This window comes from Durio zibethinus, chromosome 3 (genome assembly GCF_047325235.1).
Source record: "Durio zibethinus cultivar Kanyao isolate XHJ-2024 chromosome 3, ASM4732523v1, whole genome shotgun sequence".
Lineage (NCBI taxonomy): Eukaryota > Viridiplantae > Streptophyta > Magnoliopsida > Malvales > Malvaceae > Durio > Durio zibethinus.
The window spans coordinates 26,395,126-26,415,975 of NC_143164.1; positions in this window are offsets into that span (position 1 = coordinate 26,395,126).

The following is a 20,850-nucleotide window of genomic DNA, read 5'->3' on the forward strand; positions in this document are numbered from 1 at the left end:
TGACACATGCTGTCTTTGGCTCATCTCCCTCCGTGATCTTGACTTGATAGTAGCCTGACCTCAAATCCAGCTTGGTGAACCACCTTGCGCTCCCAAGTTAATCGAACAAGTCCATAATGAGTGGGATGGGGTACTTGTTCTTGATGGTCAGCTTGTTCAAAGCCTGGTAGTCTATGCACAGCTGCAACGACCCATCATGCTTACGCTGAAATAGAATCGATGCACCATAGGGTGCCTTCGATGGTCGGATGAAGCCAGCATCAACTAACCCTTTGAGCTGCTTCTTCAACTCTTCCAACTCTGGTGGAGACATTCGATAAGGGGCTCTAGCTGGTGGCTTGGCCTCAGACACCAGCTCAATCTTTTGGTCCACCTCCCTCTTAGGTGGTAGCTTGCTAGGTAGCTTTGCGGGCATCACATCACTAAAGGTCTTCAACACCTTTAGCACCTCCAAGGGTGACTCGGTCTCCTTCTCCCTTGGCTCATCATATTTCAGGGTTGCCAAGAAGGTGTCTTCTTGTCTACTTACCGCCTTGGCAAATTGGATGGCTGACACCACCCGTGACCCAACTCCAGACCCTCTCCTCAATGGCACTAGGCATTGGCACCGTGCATCCAAGATGCAAACACAATCGACAAAAGGCATAAAGAGGGTGTTAATCTGAACAAGGAAATCCAACCCAATCACAAACTCATAGTCGTCAAGGGGTATTACCTCAATGGTCTTCTTGCCTTTCCAGTCTCCAAGCTGTAACTCCACTCCCCGCGCTACTCTAATGGCTAGAACTTCCTTGAAGTTCATCGTTTTGATGGTACCAATCCCTTTCTGCACCTTTAGTCTGAGCTTCCAGGCTCTATCACCTAAAATAAAAAGATGTGAGGCACTTGTGTCCACCAGTGCACTCACCTTCTGACCCGCAACCATCAGATCTGTAAACATCAAGCCCTTTGGCTTGCGACTCCCCTTACTCTGGACAGCATTAAGCACCAACGACCCAAGCTTTGCTGCCCCTGACTCTGGCTCCTTGTTATACTCCTTGTCTACAGCAGCCAACTGGCCCTTCTACGGGTAATTGCATGCTATGTGGCTCCCTACACATAGGTAGCATGCTAGTGGCTCTCAGTCCCTTTTTGCTTTCCACTTGCCTGCTGGTGGCTTTCTCTCGCCATCTTTGGTTGAACGGTCTCGGTCTCCATCCTTGGACTCTCGGTCATGGTCCTTCCCCTTGGACTACTTCTTCTGGTCCCTATCGTCCCTGCCCTTACCCTTAGGCTTGGTAGACTTGAACTTGTTCAGAGACTTGAACTCTATCAAGGCCTCGATAGTAGTCATGGCTTTAGCCAAGTCATGAACTCCTCTTCTTTGTAGCTCATGCTTCACCCACGGCTTCAACCCATCCATGAAAGCAAATAAGGCATCTTCTCACCTAGATTCGAGATCTGTAGCATCAGTTCAGAGAATTTCTGGACATACTCCCTTATGTCCCCTTGCTGGCTCAACTTGCGTAACTTTGCCCGTGCCTCATCATCGGCATACTCCGGGTAAAATTGTTCTTTGAACTCCTTTTGGAACTCTACCCAGGTTCCAATCTTAGCGCTCCCACGCCTGACATCATCACACCTGTGCCTCTACCACAATAAGGCTACATCAGTGAGATACATAGTAGCGGTGCTTACCTTTATCGCCTCGTCTTACATGCCCATGGCCTGGAAGTACTACTCCATACCCCAAAGGTAGTTATCTACTTCTTTGGCCACCCTAGACCCCTTGAACTCCTTAGGCTTGGGGACATCCAATCTGGACTTGGACACTCCAGCAAACATGCCATTCCCAATGGCAGTCTTGCAAGCAACGAGCTCACTGGTAAGCTCCTCCATCCGCTGGCGCATGGCCTCCATGCCATCACGCAAGGTCAGCACTTCAGCCTTCAAGGTCTGATTCTTTTAGGTGAACACATCCAAGCTTTTGTTGAGAGCAGCTTGCAGCTCACTTTGGATCTCCTCCTCCATGGAGTCTAGCGATGCAATGTGAGTCTCTACCCCCTCAAGCTTCTCCCCCATGTCACCCATGGTCACCTTCACCTTGGCCAGCCTACCGTCCATGGTAGACCAGATATCTCTAGAACTGGCTTTCCTCCCTCTTCCATGCCCATGCTCCTGGGCCTCTGGTTGTTGGTTAGCAGCGTCACTTTGGGATGCCATCTCCTCTAACCTGCACAACACAAACACACAGAAGCGAACTTGCTCTAATACCAACTGTCATGGGCTCCAACCTTAGACTCAGAAACCATGCGGCCTTAGGCTTGGAATCTCCTCCTTTATGCCTAAGTCAGCCTAAAACACAAGCGTACGGGCACTAGAACAATAGGAAGGGCTGATTACGCAAGTTAAAGAGAAACAAGATAAGAAGGCAGAATTCTGGAAATGCTCTTGTATTCACTAAAACAGGAGTGTTTGATGGTGTACAAATGAAGGAAGAACAGCCCTCTATTTATAATTGAGGCTCCAGCTTACACTTAATGGCAATATCCCTAGAATAAAGGCTAAAATCATGGGATTATACAGATTACAATCAATCAGGATGCTAACTCCTGATTTTCGAGGTAAATCAAATCTGCCAAAATGTTGCTGCTGATCCTGCCTGCTTCCAGAAGCTTCCCTTGCGTGTCCAGCACCTTGGGCCCTTCTGGATATGGTGCAGGTAGCTTGTATGCCAGGCCTTGGTCTCACAGGCTGGCCTACAAGTTGGGCGGGCATTCTGAACTCGTTTGCTAGGCTTTGCACGTAGATATCCGCCAGCACATCTGGTCTGCGGGCCTCAACCTCTGGCTCACCTACTGGTGCGTCTGATGTGCCTGGCGCGCCCGCCCAATGTGTGACACTTGGCCCTTATATTGGCCCCCTATCCTTCATCAAACCTCGAGAACTCACACCCCCTTAAAGAGCATTTGAGATTTTATAGGTTTGCTGCCAGTAGCCATTAAAGTGTCTAAAATAGGGACACTTTTTTCAAATGGTCATAAAATCTTCTCCACTTCGAGTTTTTAACTGAATTTTTTTGTGCATGCCAAAAAAAATACAAGGATCACCTCTACCAAATTTGGGGACAAAAATCTTTCTAAAAAAATTTTAAAAAATCCCGAATGGCAAAATGTTTCAAAAATTATTAAAAATAGAAAATGCGTCGTCTTGCCATGAAACTTCACATGAAGGCTTAGGCAACCATTGTATGAATTTACAAGGCATAAAAATAGCATTGGCATGGCAGAAATATGAAGATGTGCTTGAACCCACCTACCACCCGTTCGATCCCCGGCTTGTGCATCCTGCCTCTCTGGTCGGCTGAGCGCCCGCACGCTCGTTTTGTGTGTTGACTTAGGCATACGAAGTTCATCCTCAGTCTAACCATACAGATTTCATTCCCAATCAAAGATCAGACCAGACCGAGGGTTGCGGCAATAGGATCGACAAGACGTAAGGGGGACCGAACCAATCCCCGACTTACGCATTCTGCCTCTCCGATCGGTTGAGCGCCCGCACGCCCGTTTCGTGGGTTGGCTTAGGCATAGGGAGTTCATTCCTTGTCTAAGCCCCAGCCGAACAGAGGGTTGTGGCAGTGGAATCGGCAGCACGCAGAGGGGGACCGAGCCGATCCCCGGCTTGTGCATTATGCCTCTCCGGCCGGCTCAGCGCCCGCAGGCTCGTTTCATGGGTTGACATAGGCATACGGAGTTCATTCCCAGTCTAAGATCGGATCGGACCGAGGGTTGCATCAGCAGGATCGACAGCACGCAGGGGGGGAGTGGGTCGATCCCCGGCTTATGCATTCTGCCTCTTCGGTCGGTTGAGCACCCGCACGCTCGTTTCATGGGTTGGCTTAGGCATACGGAGTTCATTCCATGTCTAAGCCCCAGCTGGACTGAGGGTTGTGGTAGCAGGACCAACAGCGTGATCGACAGCATGCAGAGAGGGATCGGGCTGATCCCCAGCTTGCCCATTATGCCTCTCTAATCGACCTCTTCGATCGACTGAGCGCCCGCAGGCTCGTTTAATGGGTTGACTTAAACATACGAAGTTCATCCCCAATCTAAGCATACAGAGTTCATTCCCAGTCTAAGATCAAATCGGACCGAGGGTTGTGACAGCAGGATCGACAGCATGCAGGGGGGGTCGAGCCGATTCTTGACTAGCGCATTCTGCCTCTCTGACCGACTGAGGGCCCGCATGCCCGTTTCATGGGTTGGCTTAGGCATAGGGAGTTCATTCCATGTCTAAGCCCCAGTCGGACTGAGGGTTGTGGTAGCGGGATCGACAGAATGCAGGGGGGGCCAGGTCGATCCCCGGCTTGTGCATTCTGCCTCTCCGGTCAGATGAGCGCCCACATGCCCGTTTCATGGGTTGGCTTAGGCATAAGGAGTTCATTCCATGTGTAAGCTCCAACCGGACCGAGGGTTGTGGCAGTGGGACTGGCAGCATGTAGAGGGGGACCGACCCGATCCCCGACTTGCGTATTATGCCTCTACGGTTAGCTTAGCAGTTGCACGCTCGTTTCGTGGGTTGACTTAGGCATACGGAGTTCATTCCCAGTGTAAGATCAGACCGGACCGAGGGTTGCGGTAGCAGGATCAATAGCACGTGGGGGGGATCGGGTCAATCCTCTGCTCGTGCATTCTACCTCTCCGATCGACTGAGCTTCCATACTCTCGTTTCGTGGGTTGGCTTAGGCATATGGAGTTCATTCCATGTCTAAGCATACGGAGTTCATTCCCAGTCTAAGATCGTGCCAGACTGAGGGTTGCGGTAGCAGGACCAGCTGCAGGATTGGCAGCACGCAGGGGGGGACCAGGCCCATCCTCGGCTTACGCATTCTACCTCTCTAGTCGGCTGAGTGCCTGCACGCTCGTTTCATGGGTTAGCTTAGGCATACGGAGTTCATTCCATGTCTAAGCCCCAGTCAGACCGGGGGTTGTGGCAAACGGAGTTCATCCCCAGTCTAAGCATACGGAGCTCATTCCCAGTCTAAGATTTTGAGCCACGGTGCACATGTTGGGCTTGGGCATGTGCTGATGCCGTATTTTTTTCGCCCGGGGCACCATCGCCGGAGCATCGTCGGAGAGCCTAATCGACAGCATTGGGGGTTCCGTCGATTGGGGGGGCCAGGGGGTGCGCGAACTTGATGTTTGGTGGGTGCTAGTACTTGGCCTTATATTGGCCCCCTATCCCTCATCAAACCTCGAGAACTCACACCCCCTTAAAGAGCATTTGAGATTTTATCGGTTTGCTGCTAGTAGCCATTAAAGTGTTTGAAATGGGGACACTTTTGTCAAACGATCACAAAATCTTTTCCACTTCGAGTTTTTAGCTGAATTTTTTTGTGCATGACAACAAAAATACAAGGATCACCTCTACCAAATTTGGGGACAAAACTCTTTCTAAAAAATTTTAAAAAATCCTAAACCGCAAAATGTTTCCAAAATTGTGAAAAATAGAAAATGGGTCGTCTTGCCACGAAACTTCACATGAAGGCTTAGGGGACCATTGTATGAATTTACAAGCCATAAAAATGGCATTGGAATGGCAGAAATATGAAGATGTGCTTGAACCCACCTACCACCTGTTCCCTGACTTGCGCATTATGCCTCTCTGGCCGGCTCAGCCCCTGCACGCTCATTTCGTGGGTTGACTTAGGCATACAGATTTCATTCCCAGTCTAAGATCGGACCGAATCGAGGGTTGTGGCAGTAGGATCAACAGCAAGTAGAGGGGATCGGGTCGGTCCCCAACTTACGCATTCTGCCTCTCCGGTCAGCTGAGCGCCCGCACGCTCGTTTTGTGGGTTGGCTTAAGCATACGAAGTTCATTCAATGTCTAAGCATACTGAGTTCATTCCCAATCTAAGATCAGACCGGACCGAAGGTTACGATAGTAGGACCAGCAGTAGGATTGGCAGCACGCAGGGAGGGACAAAGTCGATCCCCGGCTTGCGCATTCTGCCTCTCCGGCCGACTGAGCACCCGTACGCTCGTTTTGTGGGTTGGCTTAGGCATACGGAGTTCATTCCATGTCTAAGCCCTAGCCGGACCGAGGGTTATGGCAGCAGGACCGGCAGCAGGATCGACAGCATGCAGAAGGGGATCAGGTTGATCCCCGGCTTGTGCATTATGCCTCTTTGGCTGGCAGAGCACCCGTACACTCGTTTCGTGGGTTGACTTAGGCATACGGAGTTCATCCCCAGTCTAAGCATATGGAGTTCATTCCCAGTCTAAGATCAGACTAAATCGAGGGTTGCCGTAGCAAGATTGACAGCACGCAGGGTGGATCGGGTCGATCCCCGGCTCACGCATTCTGCCTCTCTGGTCGGTCGAGCACCTGCACGCCCATTTCATGGGTTGGCTTAGGCATAGGGAGTTCATTCCATGTCTAAGCCCCAGCCGGACTGAGGGTTGTGGCAGTGGGACCGGTAGCACGCAGAGGGTTGAGCGCCCGCACACTAGTTTTGTGGGTCAACTTAGGCATATGGAGTTCATCCCTAGTCTAAGCATACGGAGTTCATTCCCAGTCTAAGATCGGATCGGATCGAGGGTTGTGATAGCAGGATCAATAGCATGCAGGGGGGACCTGGCCGATTCTCGACTAACGTATTCTGCCTCTCCGGTTGGCTGAGCACCCGCACGCCCGTTTCATGGGTTGGTTTAGGCATAGGGAGTACATTCCATGTCTAAGCCCCAGCCGGATCGAGGGTTATGGCAGTGGGACCGGCAGCATGTAGAGGGGGACCGGGTCGATCCTCGGCTTGTGCATTATACCTCTTCGATCGGCTCAGCGCCCGCATGCTCATTTCATGGGTTGACTTATGCATACGAAGTTTATTCATAGTCTAAGATCGGATCAGATCGAGGGTTGTGGTAGCAAGATTGACAGCACGTAGGGGGGACCTGGTCGATCCCCGGCTTGCGCATTCTGCCTCTCCGACCGGCAGAGCACCTGCATGCTCGTTTCGTTGGTTGGCTTAGGCATACGGAGTTCATTCAAAGTCTAAGATTTTGAGCCACGGTGCACATACTGGGCTCGGGCATGTGCTGGTGCCGCATTTTTTTTGCTCGAGGCACCATCGTCGGAGCATCGTCGGAGAGCATAACTGGCGGTATTGGGGGTTCCGACGATTGGGGGTGCTGGGGGGTGTGCGCACATGATGTGAGATGGGTGCTGCTACTTGGCCCTTATATTGGCCCCCTATCCGTCATCAAACCTTGAGAACTCACACCCCCTTAAAGAGCATTTGAGATTTTATAGGTTTGTTGCCAGTAGCCATTGAAGTGTCTGAAATGGGGACACTTTTTTCAAATGGTCACAAAATCTTCTCCACTTCGACTTTTTAGCTGAATTTTTTTGTGCTTGCCAAAAAAAATACAAGGATCACCTCTACAAAATTTGGGGACAAAAATCTTTCTAAAAAAATTTAAAAAAATCTCGAACCGCAAAAAGTTTCAAAAACCCTGAAAAATAGAAAACGGGTCGTCTTGCCACGAAACTTCACATGAAGGCTTAGGGGACCATTGTATGAATTGACAAGCCAAAAAAATTGCATTGGCACAGCAAAAATATGAAGATGTGCTTGAACCCACCTACCACCTGTTCGACCCCCGGCTTACGCATCCTACCTCTCTGGTCAGCTGAGCGCTCGCACGTTCGTTTCATGGGTTGACAAATGCATATGGAGTTCATCCCCAGTCTAAGCGTATGGAGTTCATTCCCAGTCTGAGATCGAATTGGACCAAGGGTTGCGACCGCAAGATCGATAGCCTGCAAGAGGGACCAGGCCGATCTTTAGCTTACGCATTCTGCCTCTTCGACTGGCTGAGTGCTCGCACGCTCGTTTCGTGGGTTAGTTTAGGCATATAGAGTTCATTCCATGTTTAAACCCCAGCCGGACCGAGGGTTATGGTAGCAGGACCGGCAGCACGCAGAGAGGGACCGAGCTGATCCCTGGCTTCCGCATTATGCCTTTCCGATCGGCCTCTCTGGCTGGTTGAGCACCCGTACGCTCGTTTCATGGGTTGACTTAGGCATACGGAGTTCATTCCCAGTCTAAGTAGCATATAGAGGGGAATCGTGCCGATCCCCAGCTTGCGCATTATGCCTCTCCGGTCGGCTTAGTGCCCGAACGCTCATTTCATGGGTTGACTTAGGCATACGAAGTTCATTCCTAATCTAAGATTGGACCAGACCGAGGGTTGCGGTAGCAGGATCGATACGATGCAGGGGGGACCGGGCCGGTCCTTGGCCTGCTCATTCTGCCTCTCCGGTCGGTTGAGGGCTCGCACGCTCGTTTCGTGGGTTAACTTAGGCATACGGAGTTCATCCCCAGTCTAAGCAAATGAAGTTCATTCCCAGTCTAAGATCGGACTGGACTGAGGGTTACGGCAGTAGGATCAGACCGGTCCCCAGCTTGCGCATTCTGCCTCTCTGGTATGCTGAGCGCCCGCACGCTCGTTTCTTGGGTTGGCTTAAGGATACGGAGTTCATTCCATGTCTAAGCATACGGAGTTCATTCCCAGTCTAAAAGTTTAAGCCACGGTGCACATGCTGGGCTCGGGCATGTGGTGGTGCCACATTTTTTTCGCCTGGGGCACCATCACCGAAGCATCACCGGAGAGCCTAACCGGCGGCATTGGGGGTTTCGACGATTGGGGGGTTGGCGGGGTGGGCACATATAATGTACAATGGGTGCTGGTACTTGGCCCTTATATTGGCCCCCTATCCCTCATCAAACCTCGAGAACTCACACCCCCTTAAAAAGCATTTGAGATTTTATAGGTTTGCTGCCAGTAGCCATTAATGTGTCTAAAATGGGGACACTTTTTTCAAACGATCACAAAATCTTCTCCACTTCGAGTTTTTAGCTGAATTTTTTTGTGCATGCCAAAAAAATACAAGGATCACCTCTACCAAATTTGGCGACAAAACTCTTTCTAAAAAAATTTTAAAAAATCCTTAACCGTAAAACATTTTGAAAATCGTGAAAAATAGAAAACGAGTCGTCTTGCCACGAAACTTCACATGAAGGCTTAGGGGACCATTGCATTAATTTACAAGCCTTAAAAATGGCATTGGCAAGGCAAAAATATGAAGATGTGCTTGAACCAACCTACCACCCGTCCGATCCCCAGCTTGCGCATCCTGCCTCTTTGGTCGACTGAGCCGGACCGAGGGTTGTGGTAGCGGGATCGGTAGCATGCAGAGGGGGATCGTGCCGATCCTTGGCTTGCGCATTATGCCTCTCCGGCCGGCTCAGCGCCTGCACGCTCATTTTGTGGGTTGACTTAGGCATACGGAGTTCATTCCCAGTCTAAGATCAGACTGGACTGAGGGTTATGGCAGTAGGATCGATAGCACGCAGAGGGGACCGGGCCGATCCCTGACTTGCGCATTCTACCTCTCCGGTCAGTCGAGGACTCGCATGCCCATTTTGTGGGTTGCTTAGGCATAGGGAGTTCATTCCATGTCTAGGCCCCAGTCGGACCAAGGGTTGTCGCAGTAGGACCGGTAGCACGCAGAAGGGAACCGGGCAGATCCTCGGCTTACGCATTATGCCTCTCCGACTGGCTCAGTGCCCGTACGCTCGTTTCATGGGTTGACTTAGGCATACGGAGTTCATTCCCAGTGTAAGATCAGACCAAACCGAAGGTTGCGGCAGCAGGATCGATAGCACACAACAGGTGATTGGGTCGGTCTCGGCTTGTGCATTCTACCTCTTCGATCGGCTGAGCACCCGTAAGCTCGTTTCATGCGTTGGCTTAGGCATACGGAGTTCATTCCATGTCTAAGCATACGAAGTTTATTCCCAGCCTAAGATCAGACCGGACCGAGGGTTGCGACAGTAGGACCATCAACAGGATCGACAGCATGCAGAGGGGGCCAGTTGATCCCCGACTTACGCATTCTACCTGTCCGGCCGACTGAGCACCTGCACGCTCATTTCATGGGTTGACTTAGGCATACAGAGTTCATCCCCAGTTTAAGCATACAGATTTCATTCCCAGTCTAAGATCAGATCGGACAGAGGGTTACGACAGCAAGATCGGTAGCACGTAGGTGGGACCAGGTCGGTCCTCGGCTTACACATTCTGCCTCTCCAGCCAACTGAGTGCCCGCAAGCCCATTTCGTGGGTTGGCTTAGGCGTAGGGAGTTCATTCCATGTATAAGCCCCGGCCGGACTGAGGGTTGTGCCAGTGGGATCGGCAGCACGTAGAGGGGGACCGGGCCGATCCCCGACTTGTGCATTTTGGCTTTTCGGTCGGCTGAGCGCCCGCACACTCGTTTCGTGGGTTGGCTTAGGCATACAGAGTTCATTCCATGCCCCGGGCATGTGCTGGTGCCGCATTTTTTTTCTCGAGGCACCATCGTCGGAGCATCACCGGAGAGCCTAACCGGCGGCATTGGGGGTTCCGACGATTGGGGGGCACAAGATGTGCAATGGGTGCTGGTACTTGGCCCTTATATTGGACCCCTATCCCTCATCAAACCTCAAGAACTCACACCCCCTTAAAGAGCATTTGAGATTTTATAGGTTTGCTGCTAGTAGCCATTAAAGTGTTTGAAATGGGGACACTTTTTTCAAACGTTCACAAAATCTTCTCCACTTCGAGTTTTTAGCTGAATTTTTTTGTGCATGTCAACAAAAGTACAAGGATCACCTTTACCAAATTTTGACACAAAAATCTTTCTAAAACAATTTTAAAAAATCCCAAACCGTAAAAAGTTTCAAAAATCGTGAAAAATAGAAAATGGGTCGTCTTGCCACGAAACTTCACATGAAGGCTTAGGGGACCATTGTATGAATTTACATGCCATAAAAATGGCATTGGCATGGTAGAAATATGAAGATGTGCTTGAACCCACCTACCATCCATTCGATCCCTGGCTTGCGCATCTTACCTCTCTGGTCGGTTGAGCGTCCGCACGCTCGTTTCATGGGTTGACTTAGGCATACGAAGTTTATCCCCAGTCTAAGCATACGGAGTTCATTCCCAGTCTAAGATCAAATCGGATCGAGGGTTGCGACAGCAGGATCGACAGCACGTAGGGGGATCGAGCCGATCCCTAGCTTGCGCATTCTGCCTCTCCGGTTGGTTGAGCGCCCGCACGCCCTTTTCATGGGTTGGCTTAGGCATACGAAGTTCATTCCATGTCTAAGCCCCAACCGGATCGAGGGTTGTGGCAGCGGGACTTGCAGCAAGCAGATGGGGTTCGGGCTGATCCCCGGCTTGTGCATTATGCCTCTCCGGTTGGCTCAGCGTCCGTACACTCATTTTGTGGGTTGACTTAGGCATACGGAGTTCATTCCCAGTCTATGATCGAACCGGACCAAAGGTTACGATAGCAGGATCGACAGCACACAGGGGGGGACCGGGCCGATCCTCGACTTACGCATTCTACCTCTCCGACCGACTGAGTGCCCGCACGCTCATTTCATGGGTTGGCTTAGGCATACGGAGTTAATTCCATGTCTATGCATATAGAGTTCTTTCCTAGTCTAAGATCGGATCGGATCGAGGGTTGCGATAGCAGGACCAACAGTAGGACCAGCAGCAGGATTGGTAGCACACAAGGCGGCCGGGCTGATCCCTGGCTTGCACATTCTGCCTCTCCGGCCGACTGAGCTCCCGCATGCTTGTTTCATGGGTTAGCTGAGGCATACGGAGTTCATTCCATGTCTAAGCCCCAGCTGGACGTAGGGTTATGGCAGCAGGATCGGTAGCGAGATCGGTAGCATGCAGAGAGGGACCGAGCTGATTCCCAGCTGGAACATTATGTCTCTCCGACCGGCCTCTCTGGCCGACTGAGCGGCCGCACTTTCATTTCGTGGGTTGACTTAGGCATATGGAGTTCATCCCCAGTCTAAGCAGAAGGAGTTCATTCCTAATCTAAGATCGAACAGGACCAGGGGTTGCGATAACAGGATTGATAGCAAGCAGGGGGGATCGAGTCGGTCCCCGACTTGCACATTCTGCCTCTCCGACTGGCTGAGCGCCCGCACACCCGTTTCATGGCTTGGCTTCGGCATAGGAAGTTCATTCCATGTCTAAGCCCCAGCCGGATCGAGGGTTGTGGCAGTGGGACCGACAGCATGTAGAGGGGGACCGGACCGATCCCCGACTTGCGCATTATGCCTCTCCGGTCGGCTCAACGCTCGAATGCTTGTTTCTTGGGTTGACTTAGGCATACGGAGTTCATTCCCAGTCTAAGATTAGACTGAACCAAGGGTTGCGATAGCAGGATCGATAGCACACAGTGGGGGACCGGGAAGCTCCCTGACTTGTGCATTCTGCCTCTCCGGCCAGCTGAGCGCCCCCACACTCGTTTCATGGGTTGGCTTAAGCATACGGAGTTCATTCCATGTCTAAGCATTCAGAGTTAATTGCCAGTCTAAGATTGGATCAAATTGATGGTTGCGGTAGTAGAACCAGCAGCAGGATCGATAGCACGTAGAGGGGACCAGGCTGATCCTCGACTTACGCATTATGCCTCTCTGATCGGTTCAGCACCCGTGCGCTCGTTTCATGGGTTGACTTAGGCATACAGAGTTCATTCCCAGTCTAAGATCAGACCAAACCGAGGGTTGTGGCAACAGGATCGATAGCACGCAGGGGGATCGAGCTGATCTTCGGCTTGCACATTCTGCCTCTCCGGTCGACTGAGTGCCCGCATGCTCATTTCGTGGATTGGCTTAGGCATATAGAGTTCATTCCATGTCTAAGCATACGGAGTTCATTCCTAGTCTGAGATCAGACCGGACCGAGGGTTGCGGTAGCAGGACAAGTAGCAGGATCGATAATACGTAAGGGGGACCAGATCGATCCTCGGCTTGCGCATTCTGCCTCTCCGACTGGCTGAGCGCCAGCACGCTCGTTTCGTGGGTTGGCTTAGGCATACGGAGTTCATTCCATGTCTAAGCCCCAGCCGAACTGAGGGTTATGGCAGTAGGACCGACAGTGGGATCGACAGCAAGCAAAAGGGGATCAGGCTGATCCCTGGCTTGTGCATTATGCCTCTCCGATCGGCCTCTCCGGTCGACTAAACACCTGTATGCTCATTTCATGAGTTGACTTAGGCATACAGAGTTCATCGCCAGTCTAAGCATACGAAGTTCATTCCCAGTCTAAGATCGGATCGGACCGAGGGTTGCAACAGTAGGATCGGCACCACGCAGAGGGGATCGGGCTGATCCTCCGCTGTGCATTCTACCTCTCCGGTCGGCTGAGCACCTGCACGGTCCGTTTCGTGGGTTGGCCTAGGCATAGGGAGTTCATTCCATGTTTAAGCGTATGGAGTTCATTCCCAGTCTAAGATTTTGAGCCACGGTGCACATGCTGGGCTCCGGCATGTGCTGGAGCCATATCTTTTTCACCCAAGGCACCATCACCAGAGAGCCTAACCGGTGGCGTTGGGGGTTCCGATAATTGGAGGGGTCGGGGGGGTGTGCGCACATGATGTGCGATGGGTGCTGGTACTTGTGTCACAGGCTCCAACCTTAGACTCAGAAACCGTGTAGCTTGAGGCTTGGAATCTCCTCTTTTATGCCTAAGTCAGCCTAAAACACAAGCGTACGGGCACTAGAACAACGGAAAGGGCTGAAGGTTGTGGCAGCGAGATCAGTAGCACGCAGAGGGGGATCGGGCCGATCCCTAGCTTGCGCATTATGCCTCTCCGGCTGGCTGAGCGCTCGCACGCTCGTTTCATGGGTTGGCTTAGGCATACGGAGTTCATTCCATGTCTAAGCGTACGGAGTTCATTCCCAGTCTAAGATTTTGAGCCACGGTGCACATGCTGGGCTCGGCCATGTGCTGGTGCTGCATTTTTTTCACCCGGGGCACCATCGTCGGAGAGCCTAATCGGTGTAATTGGGGGTTCCGATGATTGGGGGGGCCGAGGGGTGTGCACACATGATGTGCGATGGGTGCTGGTACTTGTGTGACGGGCTCCAACCTTAGACTCAGAAACTGTGCGGCCTGAGGCTTGGAATCTCCTCTTTTATGCCTAAGTCAGCCTAAAACACAAGCGTACGGGCACTAGAACAACAGAAAGGGCTGATTACACAAGTTAAAGAGAAACAGGATAAGAAAGCAGAATTCTAGAAATGCTCTTGTATTCACTGAAACGGAAGTGTTTGATGGTGTATAAATGAGGGAGGAGTAGCCCTCTGTTTATGGTTGAGGCTCCAGCTTACACTTAATGGCAATATCCCTAAAATAAAGGCTAAAATCATGGGATTATATAGATTACAATCAATCAGGATGCTAACTCCTGATTTTCAGGGTCAACCAAATCTGCCAGGATACGGATGCTGATCATACCTACTTCCAGAAGCTTCCCTTACATGTCCAGCACCTTGGGCCCTTCTGGATGTGGTGCAGGTAGCTTGTATGCCAGGCTTTGGTCTCACGGGCTAGCCTGCAAGTTGGGCGGGCATTCTGAACTCGTTTGCTAGGCTTTGCACGTAGATACCCGGCAACATGCCTGGTCGTAGGCCTCAACCTCTGGCTCACCTGCTGGTGCGCCTTATGTGCCTGGCGTGCCTGCCTAGGGCGTGACATTCTCCCCCACCTGATTGTGCAACACCCTCGTTGCATCTTCTACATGGTACTGCCTAATCTGGTTCTCGAACTACCATAAGTCATTTGCTGGTTCCTAGCTCGCCTCAGTGTCTGGAAGTCCCTTCCAGTGCACCAAGTACTCTTGTCTTGGCTGGTAGTTCTTTCGTCTCACCTCCCGATCATCTATGATGCTGTGGACCTCCTTCTCATATGAGGCCCTTGCTCCCAATGGTGTACACTTTGACTCTGCCTGTCCTGGATCTCCCTCATCCTCATGGAACGGCTTGAGCATGCTCACATGGAACACCAGGTGTACCCTCGGCTTGGGTAGCATATCCAGCTTGTAGGCAACCTTGCCTACCCTCTTGACTACTCAGAAAGGTCTCTCATACCTTCGGACTAGGCCTTTGTGCAGCCCCCTATGGTGCACAATTGGATGCAGCTTCACCAACCGAAGTCTCCAACCTGGAACTGCACGTCCCACCTATTCTGGTCTGCCCACTTCTTCGACCTCTTGGTTGCCTTGTGTAGACAAACTCTGGCCAAGTTAGTTTGCTCCTGCCATGCCTTGGCAAACTTGTATGCTGCTGGATTTGGCCCTGTATAACCTGCAGCAATCGAACCGGGTGTTAGTGGTTGTTACCCTGTCACAACCTCAAATGGGCTCTGGTTCGTTGCCTCGTTCCTTTGCAAGTTGTAAGAAAACTATGCAATATCTATCAGTTTTCGCCAGTCCCTTTGTGTGGCACTCACATAGTGCCTGAGGTAGACCTCCAATAGTCCATTCACTTGTTCTATCTGCCCATCGGTCTGTGGATGCATGCTGGTGGAAAAGTTCAAGTCTGACCCCAACAGCTTGAACAACTCAGTCCAGAACCTACCCGTGAAATGCCTGTCCCGATCACTAACAATGGTCCTCGACACTCCCCAGTACACTCCCCGTCTCGATCTTCTGCTAGGTGAATGAGCACTTCTCCCTCTTGACAAATAGCTTGTGCGCCCGTAACACCTCGAACACCTGTCTCAAGTGGTCTACATGCTCTCCTAAAGTTTGGCTGTAGATCACAATGTCATCCAAATAAACCACAACAAACCAATCAAGGAATGACTAAAGTACCTTGTTCATAAAGGTGCAGAATGTTGCTGGGGCGTTCATGAGTCCGAAAGGCATCACCAAGAACTCAAATGAACCATACCGAGTGACACATGCTGTCTTTGGCTCATCAACCTCCGTAATCCTGACTTGATAGTAGCCTGACCTCAAATCCAGCTTGGTGAACCACCTTGTGCTCCCAAGTTGATCAAACAAGTCCGTAATGAGTGGGATGGGGTACTTGTTCTTGATGGTCAGCTTGTCCAAAGCCCGGTAGTCTATGCACAGTCGCAACGACCCATCATGCTTGCGCTAAAATAGAACCGATGCACCATAGGGTGCCTTCGATGGCCTGATGAAGCCAGCATCAACTAACTCTTTGAGCTGCTTCCTTAACTCCTCCAACTCTGGTGGAGACATTCGGTAAGGGGCTCTAGCTGGTGGCTTGGCCTCGGACACCAGCTTGATCTTGTGGTCACCTCTCTCTTAGGTGGTAGCTTGCTAGGTAGCTTTGCAGGCATCACATCACTAAAGGTCTTCAGCACCTTTAACACCTCCAAGGGTGACTCGATCTACTTCTCCCTCGGCTCATCAACTCTGGTGGAGACATTCGGTAAGGTGCTCTAGCTGGTGGCTTGGCCTCGGACACCAGCTTGATCTTGTGGTCCACCTCTCTCTTAGGTGGTAGCTTGCTAGGTAGCTTTGCAGGCATCACATCACTAAAGGTCTTCAGCACCTTTAACACCTCCAAGGGTGACTCGATCTACTTCTCCCTCGGCTCATCATATTTTAGGGCTGCCAAGAAGGTGTCTTCTTGTCTGTTTACCACCTTGGCAAATTGGATGGCTGACACCACCCGCGACCCAACTCCACACCCTCTCTTCAATGGCACTAGGCATTGGCACCGTGCATCCAAGATGCAAACACAATCGACAAAAGGCACAAGGAGGGCATTAATCCGAACAAGGAAATCCAACCCAATCACAAACTCATAGTCATCAAGGGGTATTACCTCAATGGTCTCCTTGCCTTTCCAGTCTCCAAGCTGCAACTCAACTCCCCGCATTACTCCAATGGCTGGAACTTCATTGGAGTTCACCATTTTGATGGTACCAGTCCCTTTCTGCGCTTTTAGTCTGAGATTCTAAGCTCTATCACCTGAAATAAAAAAGATGTGAGGCACTTGTGTCCACCAGTGCACTCACCTTCTGACCTGCAACAATCAGATCTACAAACATCAAGCCCTTTGGCTTATGGCTCCCCTTACTCTGGACAGCATTGAGCACCAACGACCCAAGCTTTGCTGCCCTTGACTCTGGCTCCTCGTTAGACTCCTCATCTATAGCAGCCAGCTTACCCTTCTGTGGGCACTTATGCGCTATGTGGCTCCTTCCACATAGGTAGCATGCTAGTGGCTCTCAGTCCCCTTTTGCTATCCACTTGCTTGCTAGTGGCTTCCCCTCGCCATCCTTGGTTGAACGGTCTTGGTCTCCATCCTTGGACTCCCGATCACGGTCCTTCCCTTTGGACTGCTTCTTCCAGTCCCTATCATCCCTGCCCTTACCTTTGGGCTTGGTAGACTCGAACTTGTTCAGAGGCTTGAACCTATCAAGGCCTCGGCAGTAGTCATGGCTTTAGCGAAGTCATGAACTCCTCTCCTTTGTAGCTCATGCTTCACCCACGACTTCAGCCCATCCATGAAAGCAAATAAGGCATCCTTCTCACCTAGATCTGAGATCTGTAGCATCAGTTCAGAGAATTTCTGGACATACTCCCTTATGTCCCCTTGCTAGCTCAATCTGCACAACTTTTCCCGTGACTTATCATCGGCATACTCCAGGTAAAATTATTCTCTGAACTTCTTTTGGAACTCTACCCAGGTTCCAATCTTGGCATTCCCATGCCTGACATCATCACACCTATGCCTTTACCACAATAAGGCTACATCAGTGAGATACATAGCAACGGTGCTTACCTTTATCACCTCATCTTGCATGCCCATGGCCTAGAAGTACTGCTCCATACCCTAAAAGTAGTTATCTACTTCCTTGGCCGCCCTAGTCCGCTTAAACTCCTTAGGCTTGGGGACATCCAATCTGGATTTGGACACTCCAGCAAACATGCCATTCCCAATGGCAGTCTTGCAAGCAACGAGCTCACTGGTAAACTCCTCCATCTGCTGGCGTATGGCCTCCATGCCATCGCGTAAGGTCAGCACTTCAGCCTCTAAGGTCTGATTCTTTTGGGTGAACACGTCCAAGCCTTTGTTGAGAGCAGTTTGCAGCTCACTTTGGATCTCCTGCCTCATGGACTCTAGCGATGCAATGTGAGTCTCTACCCCCTCAAGCTTCTCCCCCATGTCGCCCATGGTCACTTCCACCTTGGCCAGCCTACCATTCATGGTAGACCAGATATCTCTAGAACTGGCTTTCCTCCCTCTTCCACGCCCATGCTCCTGGGCCTCTGGTTGTTGGTTAGCAGCGTCACATTGGGATGCCATCTCAACAGCACGTAGGGGGGATCAGGCCGATCCCCGGCTTTCGCATTCTGCCTCTCTGACCGGCTGAGCACCCGCACGCCCATTTCGTGGGTTGGCTTAGGCATAGGGAGTTCATTCCATGTCTAAGCCCCAACCGGACTGAGGGTTGTGGTAGCGGGACCGATAACACGCAGAGGGGGACCAGATCGATCCCTGGCTTGCACATTATGCCCCTCCGATCGACTTAGCGCCCGAACACTCGTTTCGTGGGTCGACTGAGGCATACGGAGTTTATTCCTAGTCTAAGATTAGACCAGACCGAGGGTTGCAACAGCAGGATCGACAGCACATAGGGAGGGATCAGGTCGGTCCCCGGCTTGCGCATTCTGCCTCTTCGATCGGTTGAGCACCCTCACGCTCATTTTGTGGGTTGGCTTAGGCATACAGAGTTCATTCCATGTCTAAGCCTATGGAGTTCATTCCCAATCTAAGATCAGATCGAACTGAGGGTTGTGGTAGCAGGACTAGCAGCAGGATCGACGGCACGCAGGGGGGACCGGGCCGATCCCCGACTTGCGCATTCTGCCTCTCCAACCGATTGAGCACCCGCACGCTCGTTTCGTGGGTTGGCTTAGGCATACGGAGTTCATTCCATGTCTAAGCATACAGAGTTCATTCCCAGTCTAAGAGTTTGAGCCACGGTGCACATGCTGGGCTCGGGCATGTGCTAGTGCTGTATTTTTTTTGCCCGGGGCACCATCGCCGGAGCATCGTCGGAAAGCCTAACCAGTGGCATTGGAAATTCATGCCCAATCTAAGCATACGGAGTTCACTCCCAGTCTAAGATCAGATCAGACTGAGGGTTGTGGTAGCAGGATCAACAGCATGCAAGGGGGATTGGGCCGATCCCCGTCTTGGGCATTCTTCCTCTTTGACCGACTGAGCGCCCACACGCCCGTTTCATGGGTTGGCTTAGGCATAGGGAGTTCATTCCATGTCTAATCCCCAGCCGAATCGAGGGTTGTGGCAGCGGGACCAACACCACGCAGAGGGGGACTGGGTCGATCCCTGGCTTGCGCATTCTGCCTCTCTGGCCGGTTGAGCACATGCACGCTCGTTTCGTGGGTTGGCTTAGGCATACGAAGTTCATTCCATGTCTAAGCATACGGAGTTCATTCCCAGTCTAAGAGTTTGAGCCATGATGCACATGTTGGGCTCGGGCATGTGCTGTTGCCACATTTTTTTCGCCCGAGGCACCGTCGTCGTAGCATCACCAGAGAGCCTAACCGGCGGCATTGGGGGTTCTCATGATTGGGGGGCCGGGGGGTGTATGCACATGATGTGCGATGGGTGCTGGTACTTGGCCCTTATATTGGCCCCCTATCCCTTATCAAACCTCGAGAACTCACACCCACTTAAAGAGCATTTGAGATTTTATAGGTTTGCTGCCAGTAGCCATTAAAGTGTCTGAAATGGGGACACTTTTTTCAAACGGTCACAAAATCTTCTCCACTTCAAGTTTTCAGCTGAATTTTTTGGTGCATGCCAAAAAAAAATACCAAGATCACCTCTACCAAATTTGGGACAAAACTCTTTCTAAGAAAATTTTAAAAAATCCCAAACCGTAAAAAGTTTCAAAAATCGTGAAAAATAGAAAATCTTGCCACGAAACTTGACATGAAGGCTTAGGGGACCATTGTATGAATTTACAAGCCATAAAAATGGCATTGGCATGACAGTAATATGAAGATGTGCTTGAACCCACCTACTACCCGTTCGATCCCTGGCTTGCGCACCCTGCCTCTCTGGTCGACTGAGCGTTCGCATCCTCGTTTCGTGGGTTGACTTAGGCATACGGAGTTCATCCCCAGTCTAAGCATGCGGAGTTCATTCCCAATCTAAGATCAGACCGGACCGAGGGTTGTGGTAGTAGGATCGACAGCACGCAGTGGGGATCGGGCCGATCCCCGGTATGCGTATTACGCCTCTCCGGCCGGTTGAGCACCCGCACGCCCGTTTCGTGGGTTGGCTAAGGCATAGGGAGTTCATTCCATGTCTAATGTCCAGTCGGACCGAGGGCTGTGGCAGCGGCAGCGGCATCGGCAGGACGCAGAGGGGGACCAGGCCGATCCTCGGCTTGCGCATTATGCCTCTTCGGTCGACTCAGTGCCCGCACATTCATTTCATGGAGGCATACGAAGTTCATTCCCAGTCTAAGATTGGACCAGACCGAGGGTTGTGGTAGCAGGATCGACAGCACGCAGGGGGGACCGGGCCGGTCCCCGGCTTGCGCATTCTACCTCTCTGGCCGGCTGAACGCCCGCACGCTCGTTTCATGGGTTGGCTTAGCCATACGGAGTTCATTCCATGTCTAAGGATACGAAGTTCATTCCCAGTCTAAGATCGAATCGGATCGAGGGTTGCGGTAGTAGGACCAGCAACAGGATCGACAGCACGCAGGGGGAGACCGGGCCGATCCTCGGCTTGTGCATTCTGCCTCTTTGGCCTGTTGAGCGCCCGCACGCTTATTTCGTTGGTTGGCTTAGGCATACGAAGTTCATTCCATGTCTAAGCCCCAGTCGAACCGAGGGTTGTGGCAGCAAGACCGACAGCGGGATAGTCAGCACGTAGAGGGGGACCAAGCTAATCCTTGACTTGCGCATTATGCCTCTCCGGCCTG